The sequence below is a fragment of the Rhamphochromis longiceps genome, linkage group LG6, assembly GCF_057381845.1.
Source record: "Rhamphochromis longiceps isolate RC_006_pf linkage group LG6, R_longiceps_female_GT1.1, whole genome shotgun sequence".
In the NCBI taxonomy this organism is placed as follows: Eukaryota; Metazoa; Chordata; class Actinopteri; order Cichliformes; family Cichlidae; genus Rhamphochromis; species Rhamphochromis longiceps.
This window is the reverse complement of record NC_140562.1, coordinates 23,098,208-23,122,652: the sequence shown is the minus strand read 5'-3', so window position 1 is coordinate 23,122,652 and position 24,445 is coordinate 23,098,208. Positions and strand designations below refer to the sequence as shown.

Below are 24,445 nucleotides of genomic sequence, written 5' to 3'. Positions count from 1 at the left end.
AGAGAGAAAAGCAACCGGGAGGTGTCAATTTTGAGCTTTGTCAATCATTTCTTATGTTCCTGTAATGCTTAACCAGCCGGTATATTCAAGTTCTTTGATCAAAACTGGATATTTTGAATATTATTTTGTTATCCATGAATTTTCAAATTCATATTTTACACGAAAAGAAAAAAATATTAAAGCAGAACATCATTTTTTTGATAAAAATGTCAAATTAAATTTATTTAATTAAATTCCTGAATACAAAATAAAATGCATTAGTGGCTGAATGTTATCCTTGATTCATTTCTGACCACTGTGCTCAAATTTGGATATAAAACCATGAATTCAACTGTTATTTTCCTAATAAATAAAACAATTATTTTTAGTTTTAAACACATTTTCAGTATAAATTTTTACGTGACATAAAAATGTCATATCGTGATATTATTGCTATAGCAACACCAGGTGTTTACATCCTATAGTGCACACAAGCTCGGGCATGTCTGAGAGAGCTGCAAGAGCCACGTGTCAGCCTTGTGTGACAATTTAGTATCTAAGAATAGAGCTGCTTTAACAACCTCCAACAAGACAAAGTACTTATATATGCAAGAAAACTTGCTGTTAAAGGTGGAAACAACAAACCTGTTTCACCACTTGAGGCAAAGAATACATCATCAAGTATAACCAGGCTAAAAAGGAGAAGATAACATCTCAGGTATCATTATTGCAGGTTTTCTTGAAATATCGAGATATAATTTTGAGGCTATGTTGTCCATACTTATTCCAATGTGTTTTCATATTATCCTTTACTTGAATGATCTTCTTTTAACTATCTATCATGCTTTAAGTGGGTTCCATGTGGCTAATTAACATATCATTACATAAGCAAATTTTTATAATGATGATGATTATGATAAGCGATAATTATTGTAACCACTTATTTTTATGTTTAGGGAAGAGCAACCTGGATTATTTTCTGTAGCTACAATTTCAATGTTCACATCCTTGTAGTTACGCAATTCAGGGCTGTGGTTGGACTGGATGTGATCCCAGTTGTCATGGGACGAGAGGTGGGCATACTCTGGGCCCATCTTTTGAAAGGCTAACACAGAGGGATTTGTTTAAACCAACAGCCAATTGGAACCACTAATTACCCTAACACACTAGTTGCTGGACTGCGTGAGGAAGCCGGAGGGAACCCACGCAGGCTAGCTGATGGATTCAAACCCAGGATTTTCTTGCTGTGAGATGACAGTGGTACCAAATGCACAACCATACAGCCAAACAGTTGCTGTGAGCACTAAGAGACATGTAAGTACTTCTTTGAAATGACAGATCTTTAAGGACACAACAACTTGAAGGATTAGTCTTTGCTAATTAATATAAAACAGATGAAGTGAGCCTGAAAGGTAAAGCTAACAAAAGAAGTTGCTAAATAATGAAATATAAACTAGCAATGAATTAGCCTTCTACAAGATAACCAGGTTGACCTAAGTAGTGTTAGGTGAACTCTAACTTTTTGGAGCTACACCCAAATTTCTCTGCAGCATTTCCCCCTTGCTCAAAATGTATTTTTTGGTGGCGAGTGTAATCACTACAATTTACCAGGGTTCCCTAAATGCCTCACATGCAGGCAATCGGTAGCTGTCGTGTCAAATGTCTAGAACCTCAATGCTGCTGAAAAGATAAAGAGCAGACATGCATGCATTTGTTTAGAGAGATAACAAATGTTAATGCTATTTTTCAAAATCTAACAGTAATTGAACAGGAGGAGATAATTGCTGAAAATAGTCAAGATTGGCTCAACCATCTCTGCCACTGACGAGACCTGAGAAACAAAGAAACTGATTGGCATCAGCTGCTGCATTCAGGCCTCACAATAATTGCCTTATTCACATCAGCAAATCGTTTCTAAGCAGGTGTACACACTTCTCACTCTGCTCTATCCAAAGCCACAACATCCTGTTTATGTGCTATATTTTTGTTATTGTTGATCAAGCTCAGGTTTAAACACCCGTTTATGTGTTTATTACTGAGGATACTATTAATGCTCATTATGGTCCTTGTAAGTGATTTTAAGAGTCTCTGACTGAACTGTGTTTAGCGTAGCTGGAGTTTCAAACTCCTGCTTGAGGACAATGAACACCGCTGCAGCGACTGCAACAGAAAGCTCAATCTCTGCACCGTGTGCATAAATCATGAGCTGGCCCTCAGGCTGCATTAATGATATGCCTATTAAAGGTTCAGCTCTAAAGGATAAACGCCAAATGATGGTCTGAATTCATTTATAAATAATAAAAGCGACCAGTCACAAGCGAAATACCCCCTCAGTCTCGCAGTCTTTGTTTCACAGGCTGTCACTGGGGTTCTATCACGCAGTCACTTCAGATTTATTTCTGCGTGCTCGTGCTCGCCGACAAAGATTTGTTTTGCTCGGAGGTGTGAGGAGGAGAATGACTCAAGGTGTATCACAGCCTTCATGCCAGTCCTCTGCAAAGCATCGCTTGGAGATGCTGTAGCGCTGAGCTCAAACTTGTGCAAGCCTCTCGGAGAGGTGCGACACGATCATCCTCCTCGACCCACGCTTTAACAATGGAGCCGTTATCCCTGCTGGTATTTCTCCTTTGGAAAATGTGCTCCTCCAACTACAGTTAATACCATGATAAAAACGCAGAGCAAAATAAACAAAGTGCGACAAAATGTTTCACATCACCCCGCCCCAGTGCTCTGCGTGGCTTCCAGTTGTATCAAGAATAATTAAAGGGGACACAGATGAGGATCCTTCAGAGTTTTGACACATTACAGTACACTATAGGCTCCTTTATAAACTTAATGAGAGGTTTAGTGAAAGCTCCTAAAGCCTTTTGGGTTACATGACTACATCAAAGTATGTTAGCCCTGAGTAAGCCATGGCACTCCCCTGACAGGACAACCTCATAGCCGTGGGCCTATTACCTGACAACAAAGGACAAGCCTAATCGCTTATGTCGAAAAAGACTTGGTACACTTCAGTTATTACACAATGGGCCACTCGTCTGAAGCATTTCATCTCATGTCACAGTATTACTCAGAATCCCTTTCGGCTATATATACACATACATACATACATACATACATACATATATATATATATATATATATATATATATATATATATACACACATACATATATACACACACATATACACACACTCCTCTAAAGATCTGTGCAAACTTAGAAAACTGATCAGTTTTTAAGCAATAATGCCAAAAAGGCTCTGTCAGCATCTCCTCAAATGTAAATATTCAAAACATTCCTGATTTTCAATTACCAAAAAACTAAAAACAAATAACCACTTAACTATAAAACGCTGTAGTTCACACAAAACCAAATAATTTTTATGTGATTTTGTGAATAAATATTTCTGTATTTCTGATGACTGGTAAAGAAACTACGCATCAGATTGCATTAATAAAGGAAAGTCATTTATAGTAGTACTCCTGTGATGGAATAATATCACTTTGCTTGAAGTTCCTTGTGCGTTTACTACAGTGCACACAAAAAAAGTGGTAAGGAAATGTAACAAAGCTTAACAGATGTGTTCAGTATTAAGATTTTGACACATCAGTCCTTTTTACAACTGAAGGATTGGATGTATTAATCAGAACTTTTCTTCTGGCATTTGGGCAGTTGCCCACTTTACTCTGATGAGCATCGAGCTCGGGACAGGACAAGGCTGCGACAGCCTCTCGCCGATCTGAGCTTATGGACAGACTCATCCTCTGGCTCGCCGCTGTCTGCTATTGATCCAGACAGCTGTTCACTGAAGCAATTACATTCAAGTATACATGTACATACAAGCATGCCAAGAGGATGTTGTTAGGCACCCTAACGCCACAAGTCCATGCTCATTATGTGGGCAAATCTGTGCACTGTACAAATTCAATACTGACAATGTAGGCGCATTTGTATTCTGCTTGTTCGTTTCCCCGGAAAATAGAGGGTTTTTACAATAATGTGGGTATGCTAATGAGGGAATATACAAAAACAAATTTTTTCTGCAAATTTCTTAACAGTTAATAAGATCAATTTATACGTCATACGCTTTTTTTCAGCAATTAGTTCATTTAAACAGCTGCCTATGCAGATAACACATCTGTCACCTCCACTCAGGGATGTTAGATTCCTGCTTTCTCTCCACTGCGCATCTTCTCTAAAGACTACAGCAAGCTTCTTACTGTATGTTTGCACATTAAGCCCCTCCATGCCTGCCTAAACAATAATGGGGATGAAGCTCCTATAGAGGACGTGAGGAGGAAATGATGCAGAAAATGGCCTCTGTGATTTGTGGCTGCATTTTGACTGTCTCTGAAGTCCTCTTATACTCATTAATCCTGGGCTTGTGGTGGCATAACATGCAAGTTGCAGGTGAAGAAGTGAGGGTTAAATATTTAAATAGTGTTCATAACATTTTTAGATATCACTTTTTGATGTTTTAAGTTTAAAAACCTTAAAACAATAAATGAAGATAAGTAAATATGGCACAAGAATCATTTCTACATTAGGGTCAATACAGTCGTTGATAGTCACAAGCCATCAGAAATGCTTAAATGCTCTGGGACAGAGCCATGAGTCTGATATTCGATCTGTACTTGATGGCCAGACAAGTACTTTGTCCAGCAATGCAACTTCAACTCCAGTGTTTACAACACTCTCAGTGCTGTCTGTAGCATGCGTAGCAGGATATATGGTCCTGTGAAAAACTGCTTCAATAGGAATTAATCAAATGCACTTGTATGACCACCTCTATGAAAGTAGATGTTTTGGCAGTTTGCTGGTCTGGAGCATACAGGTGTGTGTGTGTTAACAAAAGGCCAATCTTCCCAGGAATGGAAATCCCAGGAAATTCACCCAAAGGTCAGACCATGAGTGCTCAGAGAAACTGCAAGAAACCCAAGAGCTACATCTTAGACTCTAACAGGAATCAGAATGTCAAATGTTAAAGTTCATGATAGCACAATTAGAGAAAGACTGAACAAATATGGCTTGTTTGGTAGCTTACCAGGGGAAAGCCTATTCTCTCTAAGTGTCTTGCAGCACTGCTTAGGCGGTGCATTTAACAAAAACAGAGCATATCAGCACTGCTGGCACCATGTTGGACGGGTGATGATTTGGTCTTGCTTTGCAACCATAGGACCTGGACACTTTGCAGTCATTGAGTCGACCATGAACTCCTCTGTATACCAAAGTATTCTTGAGTCAAATGTAAGGCTATCTGCCCAACAGCTAAAGTTTGGCCCAATCTGGGTCACGCAACCGGACAATGATCCCAAGCACAGCAGCACATCTACGACAGACTGGCTGAAAAAGAAAAGAATTTAAATGTTGCAATGACCCGGTTAATGTCCAGACCTCAAGACAATTGAAAAGCCCTGGCAAGATCTTAAAAGAGTCGAACTGAAGCAACACTGTAAGGAAGAGCAGGCCAAAAATCCCCCACAATGATGTGAAAGACTGATAATGTCATACAGAAAACAGTTGGCAGGCTGTACATCTGCAGAAATAAATAAAAATAACTAAATAATCTACGTTAAATTCTAGAAATAAAGTACATAACAAAACACAGCCAGGAGAACATAATGAGCTCCAGCACCAAAAAAAAAGCTGATGGCTGCTACTCCAAAAAACTAGCAGAAATGCCAAAATCTTACTTTGTTTATGTCTTTAGCACCAAAACACCTATTTAACTAAATTTGTTCTTTCTCATTATTAAAACATCTCAGTTTGACTAAAGCAGATGTCACCAAGACAGCCCCAGCAAACACTTGTTTATTTCCCTTACAAGAAGCTACTTCATTCAGCTTTACGTCACATTTTTCAGTTTGTTGCTCATAGTGACTCTGTCCCACCAGTGGGACCCCACCCCTCAGTTTGAGAACTGCATACTGAAAGGATGCAGATTAAAATCTTTGGGAAAACAGCAAAGACGGTGGCAGAAGTGTAACTTCTGTAGTAGTTCGGGGACCTTTTTAAAAACTTTGATGAAACTTGGGGCAAAGTCAATGAACATTTTTAAGCAGGTTTTACCTGGACATGTACACTTTTAATGTCCAAATAATCAATGAGATTTAAGTTAAGATAATTTAAGTTTAGATAATCCTTCAAAAAAATATTTTCCAGAGGAGTGCCTGGAGGTGTCACCATGGCAAGACCTGCATCAAAGGATCCTACCAGATAGATAGCAGTACAGACAGTAAGTATTGTGCATCTGTATAAATACTTGCCTCACATGTGATCAGTCAGGAAACCATCTGTTTGCACTGACATTTGCATGACGAATGGAAACTGATAACCGGCTATGCTATAAACTGACATACTGTCTGCACAAGCATGTTGTATATAACTGCATTGCAGATAAAGGACACAGCTCTTCCTTAAATATAATGAGCACTCACAGGCCCTGACAGCTCTGTTTGCAAAAGAGTTCAATCTACTTCCACCCTGTACAAACTCAGCTCTAATCTTGCAGCCATCCCTCTTTTTTCAGCATGACTGCCCCAACTTTTGTCACATCAGATTTCTACAAACACAGCAGCAACATAAAGGCTAAGGCCCACTGACTCTGAGATTTCTCCAGCTCTGTAGTCATATGACAGTTTCCCAAACTCTAGCAGCATGCTGCCTTAAGAGCTGAGGGTACATCAGGGGAGTTTGAGGAGTCCTTCGGGTATATTATTATTATTAGACCATGCATATAGAGTCATGACTTCCTTTGACACTTTCCTCTTGAATCCAAGTGTGCTCAGAGGAACAGCACAAATCTGTGCAGTGAACACTGTATAGGCTATAAGGGGGGGAAACATGCAGATTTATGCTCAAGCTGTGTGAGCACATTCAATAAGCAAACACATGCAACTTATAACAGACAGCATCCTAATATTTCTACATACAACCTGTCCAGTTCCTACAGGCCAAGGCCGGCCAAAGTCTCAGAGCGATCCCTGAAAAGCTGCATGTAGCTGTCGCCTGACAGCCGCCAGCGACGTGACAGCAACCACTGGATCATCCGGCGCTGACGATCTTTGATCCTCACATTTTGCACCGCACATAGATCAACCACAAGCAGCCGATCAAGTGGGTGTGGACGAGCGGCACCACCAAATGTTATCTCACAGCCACGAACGCCCCTGCAAGCGCGCACACATATACACACAAGCCTAGGCCCGGAGTCCAGCTTAATTCACACCGATGCTCGTGACAGCAGCCGTGCACAACGGGGAGGGGACAACCTGGCGTGTACCCGATTTTCTCCTGTGTTTTCACGGCAGCACTGGCTCCTTGCTGGACCCGGACTCCCGACGTTGCATAAAATTCGTTGCACGGGAAGAGCGGAGCGGCAGCAGTGAAGCGACAAAGCATGCACACACACACACGCTGACACAAACGTGATCGGAAGACAGAGGGATGTTGGAAAAAGAAAAAGAAACGTGCGGTCTCACTCACCTCCTAATCTTCTCCCCATTTTTCTCCCCCTCCTGCTCCAATCAAGGGACCGCTCCAGCCTTCAGTGACGTCACGCAGCCCGTCTCTGCAGCAGAGAGCAGCAGCAGGCCTGCAGAGGACGAGCAGGGAGGAGAGGAAGAGGGAGGAGAGAAGGAGAAAGAGAGAGGGGGGAGAGGAGCAGATGCAAAAATGTGAATCATTAAGAAAAAAAAAGCCCTTCTGTCCTCAGGATAGAGAGAAGATATTGTACCAACTCAGGCTGTGGAGGTGGAAATTGATTAGACATCATATTCATCCAGCTCAGCAGCTCACCATCACAAACTGAAAAGACAGTTTTGTCCTACCAGCTGCCTGTTTGCCTATTAATTAACATCAAGTAAACATGGGTGAGGTAACATCTCTGTCATCCAGGCAGCATGTTCACGTGTCTTTGGTCAGAAGAAGACGGAAAGGGTCTTTTAATTCAACATATGCTGAGATATATTTCTCCCATACTGGTTTCTCTTCATTGGCTTCCTGTGAAATCCAGAATCAGATTTAAAATTATTCTCCTCACATACGAGGTCTTGAATAATCAGGCTCCCTCTTATGTTAAAGACCTCATAGTACCGCATCACCCCAGTGGAGCACTTCGCTTACTTGTAGTTCCTAGGATACTTAAAAGTAAAATGGGAGACATTTTACAGGTTTTCAGAAACCAGCTCCTAGTTTGGATTCAGATGATAGACACCCTCTCTACTTTTAAGACTAGGCTTAAAACATTTATTTCTGATCAAGCATACTGGTAGGGCTGGATCAGGTGACCCTAAATCCTCCTTAATCAGGCTGGAATAGGTCTAGTCTGCTAGAGGCTTCCCATGATGCATTGAGGTTCTTCACTCACCTTTTTCACTCTGTGTGTTTATACACCACTCAGCATTTAATAATTAGTTATTATCCATCTTTGGCTCTTTTCTACAGCACGTCTGCCTCTCTCCCTTCAACCCCAACTGTACTTGGCAGATCACCGCTCCTCTCTGAGTCTGGTTCTATAAGAAGTTTGAAGGTAGTTTTTCCTTCCCACTGTCGCCAAGTCCTTTCTGATAGGGTTGACTAATGATAAATCTAACAGTATTTTGTTTGTTGCCAATCATTAGTCAGTCCACATAACAATTAATTATCAGCTGTTTTGATAACTGCTTCTCAATTCAGTTCAACTCAATACATTTATATAGCGCTTCTTATATTGCTCTATGAGCAAGAATTTGGCGACAGTGGGAAGGAAAAACACCCTTTTAACTGAAAAAACCTCCAACATTTGAAGAGGGAGCCATCTGCCGTGACTGGTTGTTTTATTGTTTTGTTCTCTTTTTTTACACAATTCTGCATCACCCAGATGTCAACACAGGTCCCAAAAAGTGCCAGTAAATTAATAACAGCTAATTTCTTTGAGTTTTTATAGAATAAAAGTATACGTGTTTAAGTTCACCTGCGATATAAAAAATTGAAGATGCTTGGTTTCAAAGATCATCTATACAGTTTTAGAGCAAAACACATCATTTGTAACAGTTTCAGACAAGATGTGTATCTCCACCTGATAAATGTATCAGTGGCAATGTGTTTAAAGTTAGGAATTAGGATTCATGCAAGCTAGAGACAGAATCTGTGAGAAATACAATTTATCAATTCAATTAGGATAATGTGAATTCAAATAATATGACTAATGGATAATTTTGGTACATTTTCTTTGAGAGATTTAGAGACGGAACACAAGGATTTTGGATGGGCTACAGCCCGGTGATACTGGAATAACTGGAACAATGGTTAAAAAAGTCACACAAGTAAAATGGTAAATGGTAAATGGCCTGTATTTATATAGGCCATTTACCAAGTATTAAGTATTTCTTAGACATGCTTTATAGATGTAACGACTAAGGGCAGCTAGTTCAAAGATTTAGGGACTGTTCATGTTTAAGTGAATGCATTAAATTTACAGTGTAGTAACAGTTATTGCAGCTATGATGTGTTTGTCCTCCATTGTTGTTAATTTATGATGGGATAGCTGGTGTGTTTATGGCTCAAGGTGGTGTTGAGTTTGGTTAGTGACTGGCCAGCACGAGCCCCACACCGCCATGGTAATCAGTCACTTCTGGCTATTGTTCCCATTTAGCATATTAATGCTAATAAAACTGTGTTACTGGGACAGAGTAGTGTATAGATCACAGGAATAACAACTGGAGACTGAGATCTTTGTATCATGATTATTTCATCCATTTGGATTTGCCACCATTTCTCTGCAGCTGTCTTCCCAACCATCTCAAGGATTTCACAAAAACTCAAAAAGATTGTGTCACAAACAGTCTGTCTCAGGATCTGAGGGACTTGCTTAATGCAGTTCACCATTCACTGGCTTTTGTTTTAGCTTTGATCATAACTTTTATGATAAAGATTCGATTTATTTTCTTTAAAATTATGTCAAGGTTTTCACAAAACACTCTGCTTCTTGTTAGGTTTTTGTTTTTATTTTTATTTTTTATCTTTTTGGCTGTGCTGTTTTAATCTTGCTGAGATACATGTTGGGCTGCATGTGGACAGCAGCACGCAGAACTAAACTTGGCAGATTTCACTTTCTTTTGTGCTCATTTCTCCAACTCTGATGGTTTCTTGCTGTTCACTACAGGCAGTCATGGTAAACAAATCACATTTTTTATGGGTGGTTCTTTGATAACACAGAGTTAAAGAATTTTCTGGACCTTTGAGTGCAGCGTGTTTGTGTGTGTGTTATAATGGGGGTCATAACTCTTCTGCTAATCATACAGTAGGCTTCTTTGTGGTGACAGAAAAGAGAAAAAAAATAATACACAAGCAAAAATCAGATTCCAGGGATTTATTCAGCAGCTGATGTTTGTCCCATGCTTCACAGCCTGTGGCTATATTCTGTACTAATGGTTTAGAAGTAGCAGTCTGCAAACATGAATTTGTCTTTGTCATCCACACGTTATAGCTTTTCTTTTACTTTGCATGCGTTGCTTATATACATTTGATACAAAGACACAAGCATCCATCTTGATTTTGACTGGTTCTCCTACAGAACAGGACTCACTCAGTAACATTAACAACCAGAAGTGCTAAAACTGTCTTTGTGGACACTCACTGGCCAGTGTATTAGGGACATTTTGGTGTGTTTTGCTGCTGGAAGCAACCATCTGAAGTTAGGTACACAGGATGGGCACGCTCAGCAACAATACTCAGGTAGGCTGTGGCATTTAAGAAAATATCCCCCACACCACTACACCACCACCAGCCAGAACTGCTCATACAAGGCAGGATGGATCCATGTTTTTATGTTGTTTACATGAATTCTGACCCTACCATCTGAATTTTGCAGCAGAAGCTGAGACTCATCAGACCACGTAATGTATTTCCAGTCTTTTAATTTCCCGGTTTAAGTGAAACTCTGTTAATTGTTATGATCTTTTGCATATCTTGGTTGTAATGAGTGGTTGTTTGAGTTAATTTTGCCTTACCATCAGCTGGAAGCAGGTCTGTCCATTCTTCTCTGACCTCTGACATCAACGAAGCATTTTCTCACTGGATATTGTTGCTTTTCTCTCGTTTTCTTTTCCTCTGTTAACCCTCGAGGCGAAAAATGGCAGTAGACCAGCAGTTTCTGAAAAAAATCAGACCAGACCATCTGGCCAACAGTCACGCCATGTTCAAATTCACTTAAATCACCTTTCTTCTTTCAACACGTGCCTATACGCCTGAATGCACGGAGTTGGCTAATTAAATATTTGGGTTAACGAAGAGTTGACCAGTTATATGTAATAAAATGGCCGGTGAAAGAGAATAGTACTTTCCACAGAAATGGAGGTATCATTACACAGATTTAAATCAGTGTAAAGCAAACAATGATGTTTTCATCCAGTCGGTGCTACAATAATAAAAGATGTTGTGTTTTAAAGGCTGTGAAATACTAAATCTCACGCTGTTGTAACTCTGTGTTCCTGATATTAAACACATAATCACACAATGATGCAAATTGATCCACTTGAATGATATCATTCAGTGTTTGCATGAATATGTGTTATTCGAGGCACATGCAAACACACTCTTTCTGATAATAGCTGACTAAAAGGGTGCATTTAATTAAAGGAGGTCATTAAAACCTCAGCATCAACTCAATCAATATCCTTTTGGTGTGGAAGAGGCTGAATGCCTCTTTATGTGGGGAAATTTTCAGCTTTCACAAGCTGAGCTCCAGCTTGTGAAAGCTGAAGCTCAGCTCTGCAGCTTGCAGACCTCAGAGTGAATGCACTGCCTGGTGTTTTGATTTGATTTCACTGTAGCTTAAAATGAACACAGCCACAACCAGAGGTGCTCTTATGTGTTTGCGCCTGTACACTTGACTGTGAGAGAGAGAAGACTTTAGCAGTGACTGAACGTGACGCACATGTGATACCCACTAATGTGTGATCACATTTATGTGAATTAATTTAAGTAATTTCACTTTCAATGTAAGTGATATTTCCATTTGGAAATGCCCTAAATAACTACAGTAATTGTAACAGGAAACTTGGTAACTACCCTGGGATATTTGTAGTGGACGCTTCATTTTTATACCAATAGGTGGCAGTGTGAGACCATGGTTTGGCCTGTTGTTAGCAGCCTGAAGCGCATGCTCCGCGCTGTTTTCTCATAATGGCGGAGTATTCAGGAAACGGCAAGCCACGTCTCCCTGTCTGATCATTTCTTTCCTGTTTACAGGTTCGTATCGTGCCCGAAATAGAATATAATAGCAATCACATCCATTATATAGCATAGACTAACCATTACGGTTGGAAAGTGAAAGCGTACAACATTGTGTAGTACAGTAAATTACACTTTTGTAAGTATTTGTTTACGGCTTTAGCAGCATGCTAAGGTTAGCATGTTAGTTTGGGTCGCACACCTCCTATGCTCTGTGATGTTAGTGATCGGCTCCACCGTTATCCTGTATTGTTTTAGTATCTTGTTTCTGCCATAAACTGTTTCCGTGAATTCAGTGCACATGTCAAGATGGTGCTGATTATACCATTCTTTCAAACTATTTGAGATTTATAGATTTGTCTTGTTGGAATTCATTTTGAACCAAGTCTTACAAGAAAATTGGTCATGTTTATAACATTGGAATGTGTTATGGAGAATGTGTGTGTGAGCTATGTTAAGAATAAGTAAATACACAGTTGTAATACTGTAAAAGTAATGAAAGGAGTGCATAATTGTGAATTTGAATAAATAATGGCGGAGTATTCAGGAAACGGCAAGCCACGTCTCCCTGTCTGATCATTTCTTTCCTGTTTACAGGACACATATATAGCTGTCTACAGGTGCTGCCACCCGGTACCTGTAACAGTTTTCTGGGGGCTCGTCCGGGATCAGTCCTGCCTTTGAGGCTGGGAGCTGATCCAGTAATACCGGTACTTTGGGCCAAGAGTGGCAAGAAAACACCGACAAGTCCAGTCTGCTGGTTGTTACCTACACCTGCTGCTGCCTGATGGAGAATAGATGCTACTGATTGTGCAGGAAATGCATTGGCCATGTGTCACAACTAGCGCAATGGACAAGTAGTAAGGAAAAAAAGATAAATAAGGACTGCTTGGTGCTGCTTGGTGCTCGGACCATCGCCCATCAAGGCAAAAACTGTACGAAAGCTGACATTGTGTGACCCACTGCAAGGGATAGGGAAGCAACCATGGCGGAAGGTGAGAGGAGGAGCTTGGTGTGGGCCATCAAGAAAGACCTTCTCACCCTCTCTGCTGATGAACTGTTCCAGATTGCCAAGTCTCTGGGTCCAGTGCCAGGAGTGGATCAGTCTTGCCTTAAGTCAGGGGATGAAGACAGCTGCTTCGAGTACATCAGTGGTTTCATGTGCAGTAAGGCTTTATTAGAGTCAGAAGATCAGGGCATGTCACACTTATTGTCACTGAAAGATGTTGTTGATGCTGTTACCCAGGGTCATGTTTCTGATTTGCAGATACAGGCTGCCACTGGTAATGATTCATGTGATCTATGTCCAAATGCTCAGCCTCATGATGTCAGTGTTGAAATGAGTCCAACTAATGCAATGTTTTTAGAAGATGGTCATAATAGTGGTACAGAAGTAACTGACAGTGTGACCCAGAATACCAGCTCTACTGCTGTTTCCCAACGTGATATAGAACTACAAAAAATACTCTTCAGTTACGAAGAGCTCTCTAAGAAAATTAAGCAGTACATGCCCACATCAGGTTCTCAACTCACCTCTCAGACACCATCACAGGCTCATTGTAGAAGCACACCACACAATGACAGCTTAGTTGAAACTCAAGCACCCATGAGACATGACAAGGTGGTGTCCCTAAGAGACTTGTCTTACCTCCATCGCAGGGAGTTTAAGATTCACGGGGGCCAGATTGGAGACCAGGGATCAGACATCAGTTATAACAGCATCTTCCGCCAGATTGAAGAGGGTCTCAAAGAACAGTTTAATGATGCCGAAATTGTGAGGGCTGTCATGAGAGTTATCAAACCTGGTAATTTCAAAGACATGCTAATGAACAAGGATGAACTGACAGTAGAGGAGCTTAAAGACTTCCTCCATTCTCACCTTGGTGAGCAAAACAACACAGAACTCTTCCAGGAACTCATGTGCACCAAACAAAGTGACAGTGAGACACCACAACAGTTTCTGTATCGAGTCATAGGTCTCAAACAAAAGATCTTGCTCACCTCGAAGCATACCAACTCAGATGTAAAGTACTCAGCCAGTATGATAGGTTTGTAGCTTGAACCCATCCGCTGGAACGTTGAAGACAATATAATTACACTGCTAAGCAAGACACAAATAGGCAAAGTTCTTCATGTTACTCGTGCACGGGAGAGACCGGACAGAGCGCCGTCCCTTCGCTTGACCCCAGTCGCTCTCGTCCGTCCTCCCGTACCACTGTCCTTTTATTGAGGTTACATGAATATGCATAGGTTCATTAACATACGACGTCTACATACAAACAAAGAGTACCTTGCCTGTGTGTGTGTGTGTGTGTGTGTGTGTGTGTGTGTGTGTGTGTGTGTGTGTGTGTGTGTGTGTTGCTGATCAAAGGGTCAAACATCCTTGGTCAGGAAGAGGGTAGACTAGACCCCCCCCCGGTGAGGAAGTCCAGCAGTTCATCTAAACAGAAAAGCACTTAGACTAGAACAGACGTAGCTACGTTAATCCTACCATAAAACAATTAAGACAAGGTACGAACTTTCCCATGCTTCCAGGATATAGGTGTGCATTCTAGTGTGGGATACACACCAAGCCTCTGTAGCCTGTTAAAGATCACACAACTTATCACTACACAATTGATTATACACCTCTAAGCATCTATGGTTAAATATTTCTAAGCATAAATGACAATCAACAATACAAACTCTAACATTTCTTTGGTTGCTCGTAAGATGCAGTTTGCCATGAGATGAGCTCAATGAATGGGGTAACTGCTAATACATTTATTAAACTGTGTATCTTTGCAATAATTTAGGGTGATTTGACATATGCTGAGTATAAAAATGTTTGCATTGGATAAATTCAGCATTTGATAACAAGTGTCTGCTAAATTGACACTATTTTAACACTGATGAAAGATAACAAGCTAATTTTCATTGCATGTGTGTTTGTGTTATTAGGCAGGTTTAATGCATGTCTGTGGAGCTGCATCTCCAGCAGAGCATGTTCTCTGCCTTTCCTACACACTTCTCTGCTATTTGATCATTTCTTAACTAATGTGCTATGAGTCTTCATGAGTCATTTTGTGTTTGGAATTGTTAGTAGGGTTAATGCATGTTCTGCTTGTGTGTGTGTGATTTTGTATATGTTTCTATTTTCACAATGTTTCAGACTCCGTCTCAATTTTCCAACTTAAGCAGTCAGTTTTCTTTTCCCCAGGTTTGCTAACCCAAATTTTGATTTCCCACATTAAATAATTCCTATGTGTTCTCACCTAGTCTTCTCACTCTGTTGTCCTCTCACTCTTTTGTCCTCTCCCACTTTAACAGTCCACAGCCGGCAGTTCTCCTTCAGCTTTGTCCTGTGTTCCACTGTCTCTTCTTGCCATTTTACTCCACAGGTGGCAAATGTCAAACTCCAACTGTTCAGTTCTCCTCAAACGTTTTCTTCACATGCACAGTGAAGTTTCAGCTTGTTGTAAACACAGTGCCATTCATCCGATCAGTCAGGATGATGGGTTTGCTCTTCTTCTTTGATGCTGTTTGTCCACATTGCTGCTGCTTTGCTGGGACTCTTTGCTCAGGACTTGCTGCTGTCTTTATCTGCCATGTTATTGCTCTTTGGAGCTGCATTCCTCAGGGAGGAGTGAGCACTTGCTTGTGAGGTTGAGAGACACATGGCGCTGTAAATAAGTCAGCCGGAAACTTGGCCTGCATGTTTCCAGTGATGTTAAACTATAGCTTTCTTCCGACCGCTGCATGTGGAAAATTGATTCAGGTCTGCTTTTCACCTGAAAGTGACAAACTAAGACATTTCATTATTATCATCACTGCTTAACCAACACACATCTCTCTCTCTCTCTCTCTCTCTCTCTGTTTTTGTGAACAATCCTTTCTTAAAAGCAGAAAATGAAATTATAGTTGTTTTTTTTGGTTGATCAACACAAAACCTTTTTCCTATGATTATTTTTTTCCTACAATATAAATTCTCCCTCTTATTCACTCTTTTTTTTTTTTTTTTTTTACAATAGCTGGCGACCTGCAAAATCACCGCTGTCACTCACAATCAAAGGCAATTACTTTTGCACAGTGCACAAAAACACTGTGATGTCAGACACATTCACACTCACTTTGTGATCTGCGTAAATAAATCACATGACTGATGATATGTGCCATGGTGATCCATAAATATGATCACCAGTTTATTTAATTATTATTAACCCAACAAAACAAATAAACAAACACATGATGCTGATGCTACACACACGAGTCAAGGTGCAGGAAAACTGCTCACGGGAACGGTGCACACTCATAGCTCTGTTTCCCTCTCTTTGAGTAGTTCTCAGACAGCTCTTGATCTGATAATGTGTAGCTTGCTCATCAGCTCAGAAGAAAAAAAAAAAAACCGCAACGCAACATCACACAGTAGTTGCTCTGCCCACAGTGGCAAAGTCTTACACTTTCATATTCAACACAGCTTCTCCATCATGTACTTTTAGATGTTTCATACAGGGTTCAGCATATTAGTTGTTTTCACAGGTGTGCTGTATATCTCAACAATGGTTCATAATAAGACGACAGTCTTCCACACAGGTCAAGTGCCTCTATGCACTTCATTAGTTTAAATATTTATCTATATCACTTCACCTTACATGTCATTGTACTGAATTTGAGCAACCACAAGCGTAATGTAGATTACTTTTAACAACTATCCACCTCAATTACGTCTATGGTCTGGCACACAGGCTGAAGAGTTAACGTTTTGTGTCAGCAAGGGGTGGGGGGACAGCCACCCACCAGAGCATAGCTGCTGATGTGGGCTGGCCTTCTCCACACGCTCTTCAAGGCTGGTGTGTTTTCTGAAAACTTCTTAACATCTTAATCTCTTCCATTTATAAGCCTGCGATTAACCGCACGGCTCAGGTCCGCGTGAAACCCGCGTGACCGCGCTTGCGTGAACCCGCGCAGCTGTGGAGCCGTCGCTCCCTCTCTTTTTTACATAAATACTTTGTGCTGCCAGGAGCAAAGTCCAGCACAAACGTCTGTCTCCCTCCGACTCACTCTTGGTTGCTTAGAAACCCATGATAACAACAACAGTCGGTGTCACAGACCACATGTTCTGCTCCGCACACACCCACACAACAACAACAACGACGACGACGACGACGACGACAACAAAAACAACACAAAATAGGCCTATCGTCCAGCACAGTCTGGACCCCGCGGAACTTCTCAACGCCCCACAAAGTGGCGGAGAACTCACCTCTCGCCACACAAAGTAGCGAGGAACCTCTTGCTCCACAAAGTAGCAAGGAACCCGGGTATCGCTCCACAAAGTAGCGAACTTCTCAACGCCTCACACAGTGGCGGAGACTGCACAACCACACGGTTATAGAGTCGGGCTCTTCTCAACGCCTCACACAGTGGCGGAGACTGCACAACGACACGGTTATAGAGTCGGCCTCTTTAAACTTACTTGGCATTGCTTAGAGTGTAATATCAGCCCGAATCCCGCCGACCGTCATTCATCGAGGAGAAAAGACAGACCGCGAATCCACAGGAACTTCCTGGCTGACGTCAGTCTTTCAGCGTGCCTCTCCTCCCCTCGGTGAATGCGATTCCAGGGCTCCGGCTCGAAGGACCAATTAATGATAGGTTTGTAGCTTGAACCCATCCGCTGGAACGTTGAAGACAATATAATTACACTGCTAAGCAAGACACAAATAGGCAAAGTTCTTCATGTTACTCGTGCACGGGAGAGACCGGACAGAGCGCCGTCCCTTCGCTTGACCCCAGTCGCTCTCGTCCGTCCTCCCGTACCACTGTCCTTTTATTGAGGTTACATGAATATGCATAGGTTCATTAACATACGACGTCTACATACAAACAAAGAGTACCTTGCCTGTGTGTGTGTGTGTGTGTGTGTGTGTGTGTGTGTGTGTGTGTGTGTGTGTGTGTGTGTGTGTGTGTGTGTTGCTGATCAAAGGGTCAAACATCCTTGGTCAGGAAGAGGGTAGACTAGACCCCCCCCCCCCCCCCCCCCCCCCCCCCCCCCCCGGTGAGGAAGTCCAGCAGTTCATCTAAACAGAAAAGCACTTAGACTAGAACAGACGTAGCTACGTTAATCCTACCATAAAACAATTAAGACAAGGTACGAACTTTCCCATGCTTCCAGGATATAGGTGTGCATTCTAGTGTGGGATACACACCAAGCCTCTGTAGCCTGTTAAAGATCACACAACTTATCACTACACAATTGATTATACACCTCTAAGCATCTATGGTTAAATATTTCTAAGCATAAATGACAATCAACAATACAAACTCTAACACAGTACAGTTCAGGATGTATTTCTTCATACTGTGTATCAAGGACTGGGCCACAAACATAGTGACATTCGTAGAGAGTTAAAGCCACTCCTTGCAGATGCCAATGTCACAGATGAGACTATCCTTAAACAAATGAAGAAAGTAATGAGTGATGAAAGTGAAAGACAGCGTCGTCTAGGATCAGTCACCCGTCAGAGAAACACCAATGTGCACAGCACACAAGTCGAGATTAACGGTATGCAGTGTCCTGTATTGAAAGAGGAAAATGCAGGAAAAAGACCTAAGGTGGATATGATCCAGCAGCTGTCAGAGAAAGTCGAAAAACTTGCAAGCATTGTTGAACAAATGACACAGTCACTACAAATAACAGCTGAACAGAGCAGCCAGTACAAGAAAATCAAAATCGATCACCACAGAGAAAGAAAGTATGGCTGTGAAAAGTGCATAGAACAAGACCGCCCCGACTGTCCCCACTGTTTTCACTGTGGTGAGGAAGGCCACCGCGCAGTTGGCTGCATGAAGAAAACAATACGTCAGGGAAACGGGAGCCGGTCCCTGTCACGGGACAAACAGTGACCGTGTCCCACTCTCCGTCCCAATCTGACCTATGTAGTACTAGTGAGACTGTTGCTGTAAGTTTGGCAAAGTGTGACGCTGACACCAAACATAATGTAGTGCCAACCCAGAGACAGAATAACCAAGAAAATAAATCTGCTATACTTCTTGGCAGTTCACCCAACAGTAAAAGTGAAAAATTAGCCAAACTAATTGGAAAAAAAGCGCTCACCCAGTGCCATCTAAATGGTTTAGCAGTTAGTGCTTTGTTGGACACGGGAGCTCAAGTGAGCATGATTGACAGAGAGTGGAAAAATAAGTATCTACCAGATACACCTGTAAGGTCACTTGATGAAGTCATTGATAATGAAGAAGAGTTAAAAGTCCGTGCTGTGAATGGTGACACTCTCCCATTTGATGGCTGGGTGCCAATCACAGTTAATTTGAGAGGGAATGAAGACCCTAATTTGTCAATAACTGTGCCTTTTCTTGTAAGCAGTTTTGTTTTGGAGAGACCGCTGCTGGGTTTCAATGTGATGGAGGAACTTGTGCAGGAACAACCAGGACGGTTCATGCCAACTCTCGTCACCCTGCTTTGCAATGCCATGTCAATACCAACAGAAAAGGCAGAGCTCCTGGTAAACCTCATCAAGGCTGATGAAGCCCCTGCACAATGTGGACGCCTGCGGACTGGCAGGTATGACACCCTTATTCCAGCGGGTCAGGTGATTTGGGTTAAGTGTCCAGTCTCACCTGCCATGAACCTGTCCGAATCTGTTTTCCTCTTTGAGCCTGATGATAACAACACACAGCTTGCTGAGCTAGATGTCTGTGAAGGACTGCTTGAAGTGCAAAGCACCAAGAGGCCCTTTGTAGAGGTACCTGTGGGCAACAACACAAAACATAACATCACACTACCAAGGAAAACAGCCCTTGGCAGTATTCATTCTGTTGAGAAGGTGATTACAATGGACTCACTAGGAGAATCTAAGCCCACAGTGACAGCCAATAGTGCCACCTCTACATCTACTCATACCAACTTACCCCTATGGCAGCCTCCTGTCGACATCAGCCATCTTAATGAGGAACAACAGGCAAAAGTTAACAAAATGCTTTGCGAGGAAGCTGGGGCTTTTGCTCGTGACAGTAGTGATATAGGATGCATACCCAGTTTGCAAATGGCAATCAACTTGAAAGATGATATCCCTGTTCAGAAAACCTACTCATCCATCCCTAAGCCACTTTTTAAAGAGGTTAAAGAGTACATACAAGAACTTTTGGTAAAAGGCTGGATAGTAAAGTCTCAGTCCCCGTACGCCGCCCCAGTCGTCTGTGTCAGAAAGAAAGATGGCAGTTTACGCTTATGCATAGACTATCGCCTTCTGAACAAAAAGACTGTTCCTGATCGACACCCACTGCCCAGGATACAGGATCTGATTGATACTCTGGGTGGGTACTCGTGGTTTAGCATCTTAGACCAAGGAAAAGCTTACCACCAGGGTTTTGTAGCTGAGGGCTCTCGCCACCTCACTGCCTTCATAACACCATGGGGTCTTTATGAATGGGTTCGCATCCCATTTGGTCTCACAAATGCCCCAGCTGCTTTTCAGCGGAGCATGGAAGAGATGCTTGGCTCTCTTAGAGATGAATGTTGCATCCCATACCTCGACGATGTACTTTGCTATGCAAAAACATTTGACGACCATGTTGAGACCCTCCGCAAGGTTCTCCAGGCACTCCAAGAACATGGAGTAAAATTGAGGCCGGAGAAATGTGACCTCTTCAAACAAGAAGTCAGATATGTGGGTCGGCTTGTGTCCGCTGAAGGAGTCAGAATAGACCCGGCAGACCTGGAGGCTGTCAAAACCCTGACATCTAAGACACCTCAAACAGTTGGTGATGTGAGGAAGCTGGCAGGCTTTCTAAGCTACTACCGCTCGTATATCCAGGATTTTTCCCGGATAGCTAAACCAATCTATGAACTCCTTCAGACCAAGCCAGGCAAAACTCAGTGTCCAAAATCTGTGAGAAACAGCAAACACTCACAGCTGTCCTCTCGAGAGCACGTTGAGTGGACTCTAAAACACCAGAGAGCGTTAGAACAGTTGGTAACCCTCCTCACCAACCCCCCTGTTCTGACATATCCTGATTTTAGCCTGCCTTTCACATTGCATACAGATGCATCTGACCAGGGCTTAGGAGCTGTCCTGTATCAGCGTCAACATGGGAAATTGAGAGTAATTGGCTATGGATCTAGGACTCTGACACAAGCAGAACGCAATTACCACCTGCATAGTGGAAAATTAGAGTTCCTTGCGTTGAAATGGGCTGTATGTGAAAAATTCCGTGACTACCTGTACTATGCCCCACACTTCACAGTTTATACAGATAACAACCCCCTAACCTATGTAATGAGTACCGCAAAGTTAAACGCAGTGGGACATAGGTGGGTTGGAGAGCTCTCAGATTTCCGGTTCGACATCAGATACAGGCCAGGAAAGTCAAATGTAGACGCAGACACTCTTTCTCGTCTCCCCTTGGATATAGAGAAATATGAAACTGCTTGTACAGAGGGATTTCCAGATGAGGCAGTGAAGGCAGTCTGGGATGGAAGCCAGGTGGCCAGACAGAAAGATGTTGCTTGGGTAGCCATGCTCAATATCTCTTCTCTGGACCCCCATCAGCAGCCTCATATCAACTCGCTGAGCATCAGCCATGATGATCTAGTTAAAGCTCAAAGAGAGGATCCAGCCATTGGCCAAATCCTCAAGCTGAAACTAGATGGAGCAAAACTGACAGATGAAATACGCAAGATGGTAAGAGGAACTGCCCATAAACTCCTCCACGAGTGGGGTAAATTACATCTTGAAAATGACCTCTTGTATAGATGTACCAGTGACAGAAGACAATTAGTGCTTCCTGCCAAGTACAGGACTTTAGCATTAAGACATTTACATGACACGATGGGTCATGTTGGGACAGACCGAGTGCTACATCTCGCAAGGGACAGATTCTATTGGCCCTTTATGGCTAAGGACATTGAAGCCTATGTGACCCAGAAGTGTCCCTGTATCATGTCCAAGAAACCAGTAACACACGTCAGGGCTCCCATGGGTAGTATAAGATCGGACTACCCTTTAGAACTGGTGTGTATTGACTTTTTGCATTTGGAAGCCAGCCGTGGAGGGTATGAGTATATTCTCGTGGTAATTGACCATTTCACTAGATTTGCTCAAGCATACCCCACAAGGAACAAGAGTGGGAAAACAGCTGCTGAACGGATTTTCCAGGATTTCATACCCAGATTTGGATACCCATCCAAACTACATCACGACCAGGGTCGTGAATTTGAGAATGAACTGTTCAGGACACTACAGAAATTATCTGGTGTCGGACATTCTAGAACATCACCTTACCATCCTCAAAGTAACCCTTCAGAACGTCTCAACAGGACAATACTCCAGATGTTGAGAACATTAACCGAAAAGGAAAAAGTACAGTGGAAAGACCACCTCCCACATCTTGTACATGCGTACAACTGTACTCGACATGAGTCCACCGGCTACTCACCATTCTATCTCCTCTATGGACGACACCCGCATCTACCAGTTGATCTGCTGTTTGGATTGAAGGGGGAGAATGAAACATACTCACCTACAGGATATGCCAAGAAATGGGCCGAACGAATGTCGGAAGCTTATCGGATTGCTAGTGAAAATAGCAAGAAGTCTAGTGCAAGAGGCAAAATAACATATGATAAAAAGGCAAAAGGAGTCATGCTTAAGCCAGGAGACAGAGTTCTGGTCAGAAACCTCAGTGAGCGGGGAGGACCTGGCAAGTTGAGATCATATTGGGAGAGGACTATTTATATAGTAAAAGAGCAGCTAGCAGATAGCCCAGTTTACGTAGTCCATCCTGAAGCTGGAGACCCAAAAAGAACCCGAACATTGCATCGCAATCTGCTGTTACTTGTAAATGACTTACCTGTTCAAGTCACTCCCCCCCTGGCAAAGCCTGCGATTGGAAAGACAACACGCAACAGACGAAGGATGGAAAGATCTGCAGATGCACAAAGACAAACAGACATGTGGGATAACTCTGACAGCGGTTCTGAGAGTGATTGCTCGGGGTACTGGCTAAGAGCACCTGTTGAAAGGACCGTGAGAAGGAACCTGGACCATGAGCAACACCCTGCATCTCAGTCATACCAGACCAAAGAACCTATTAGAGTGACAACAAACACAAAAAATGGACATTCACCTGTGCAGACGATGGAAGACATACTGACTATGCCTGAGCATTCACCATCCGTCAGCATTGAACAATTCGAAGAGGAAACTGGGAGAGAATGCTCACACCTGCCATGTTCTCTGAGAGAGGAGATGGAAGAAATGGAAGTGGGTAGTGACAACCTATCTGAACCCAGAGGGTCTGGTGAGGAGTGTGAAACTCATTCGCAGTCTAACGTACAGGTTCAACCACCGGGACATACTTGTACGGACATTAGAAGATCTACCCGTCACAGGAAGCCACGACAGTTTCTGACTTATGAATCACTGGGTAAACCCTCAGTGCAGTCACATGCGGCAGTTAATCTAGTTGGGGAACGCACAGCACCACAGTTACCTGCCACAACCATACCATCATACACTGTATTTCCATACCCACCATTGGCAATTGTGCCGCCCATGTGTATGTCACAGTCACCAATGTACTGCACCCCAATACCATACTCACCATACCAGTATCACGCATCACTGACCCCATCTGTATACACACCACCCCCACTGCTTGTTTCATAACTAGTTCTTGGACTGATAAGAGTTAATAAGAATTTGAGAAGCAAAAGTTCAAAATGTCATGATTTTGTGAATGTTGGGAGCCATTTTATTTTTGTCAGGGAGTGTGTGATACCCACTAATGTGTGATCACATTTATGTGAATTAATTTAAGTAATTTCACTTTCAATGTAAGTGATATTTCCATTTGGAAATGCCCTAAATAACTACAGTAATTGTAACAGGAAACTTGGTAACTACCCTGGGATATTTGTAGTGGACGCTTCATTTTTATACCAATAGGTGGCAGTGTGAGACCATGGTTTGGCCTGTTGTTAGCAGCCTGAAGCGCATGCTCCGCGCTGTTTTCTCATAATGGCGGAGTATTCAGGAAACGGCAAGCCACGTCTCCCTGTCTGATCATTTCTTTCCTGTTTACAGGTTCGTATCGTGCCCGAAATAGAATATAATAGCAATCACATCCATTATATAGCATAGACTAACCATTACGGTTGGAAAGTGAAAGCGTACAACATTGTGTAGTACAGTAAATTACACTTTTGTAAGTATTTGTTTACGGCTTTAGCAGCATGCTAAGGTTAGCATATT

The 24,445-nt window shown here is 42.3% G+C and overlaps 1 protein-coding gene across 1 annotated transcript in view; it reads right to left on the bottom strand.

The window, feature by feature from the left end:
• The window catches only part of fbxo41 (F-box protein 41), a 73,481-nt gene extending 62,394 nt beyond the window's left edge, over positions 1-11,087 (bottom strand). Inside the window, exons 1-2 of the mRNA XM_085409779.1 lie at positions 10,973-11,087; positions 7,467-7,575 (exon numbers count right to left, since the gene is read on the bottom strand). The gene's annotated coding sequence lies outside the window, so the exon portion shown is untranslated. The remainder of the gene's footprint in view (positions 1-7,466; positions 7,576-10,972) is intronic.
• Between the last annotated feature and the right edge of the window lie 13,358 nt (positions 11,088-24,445).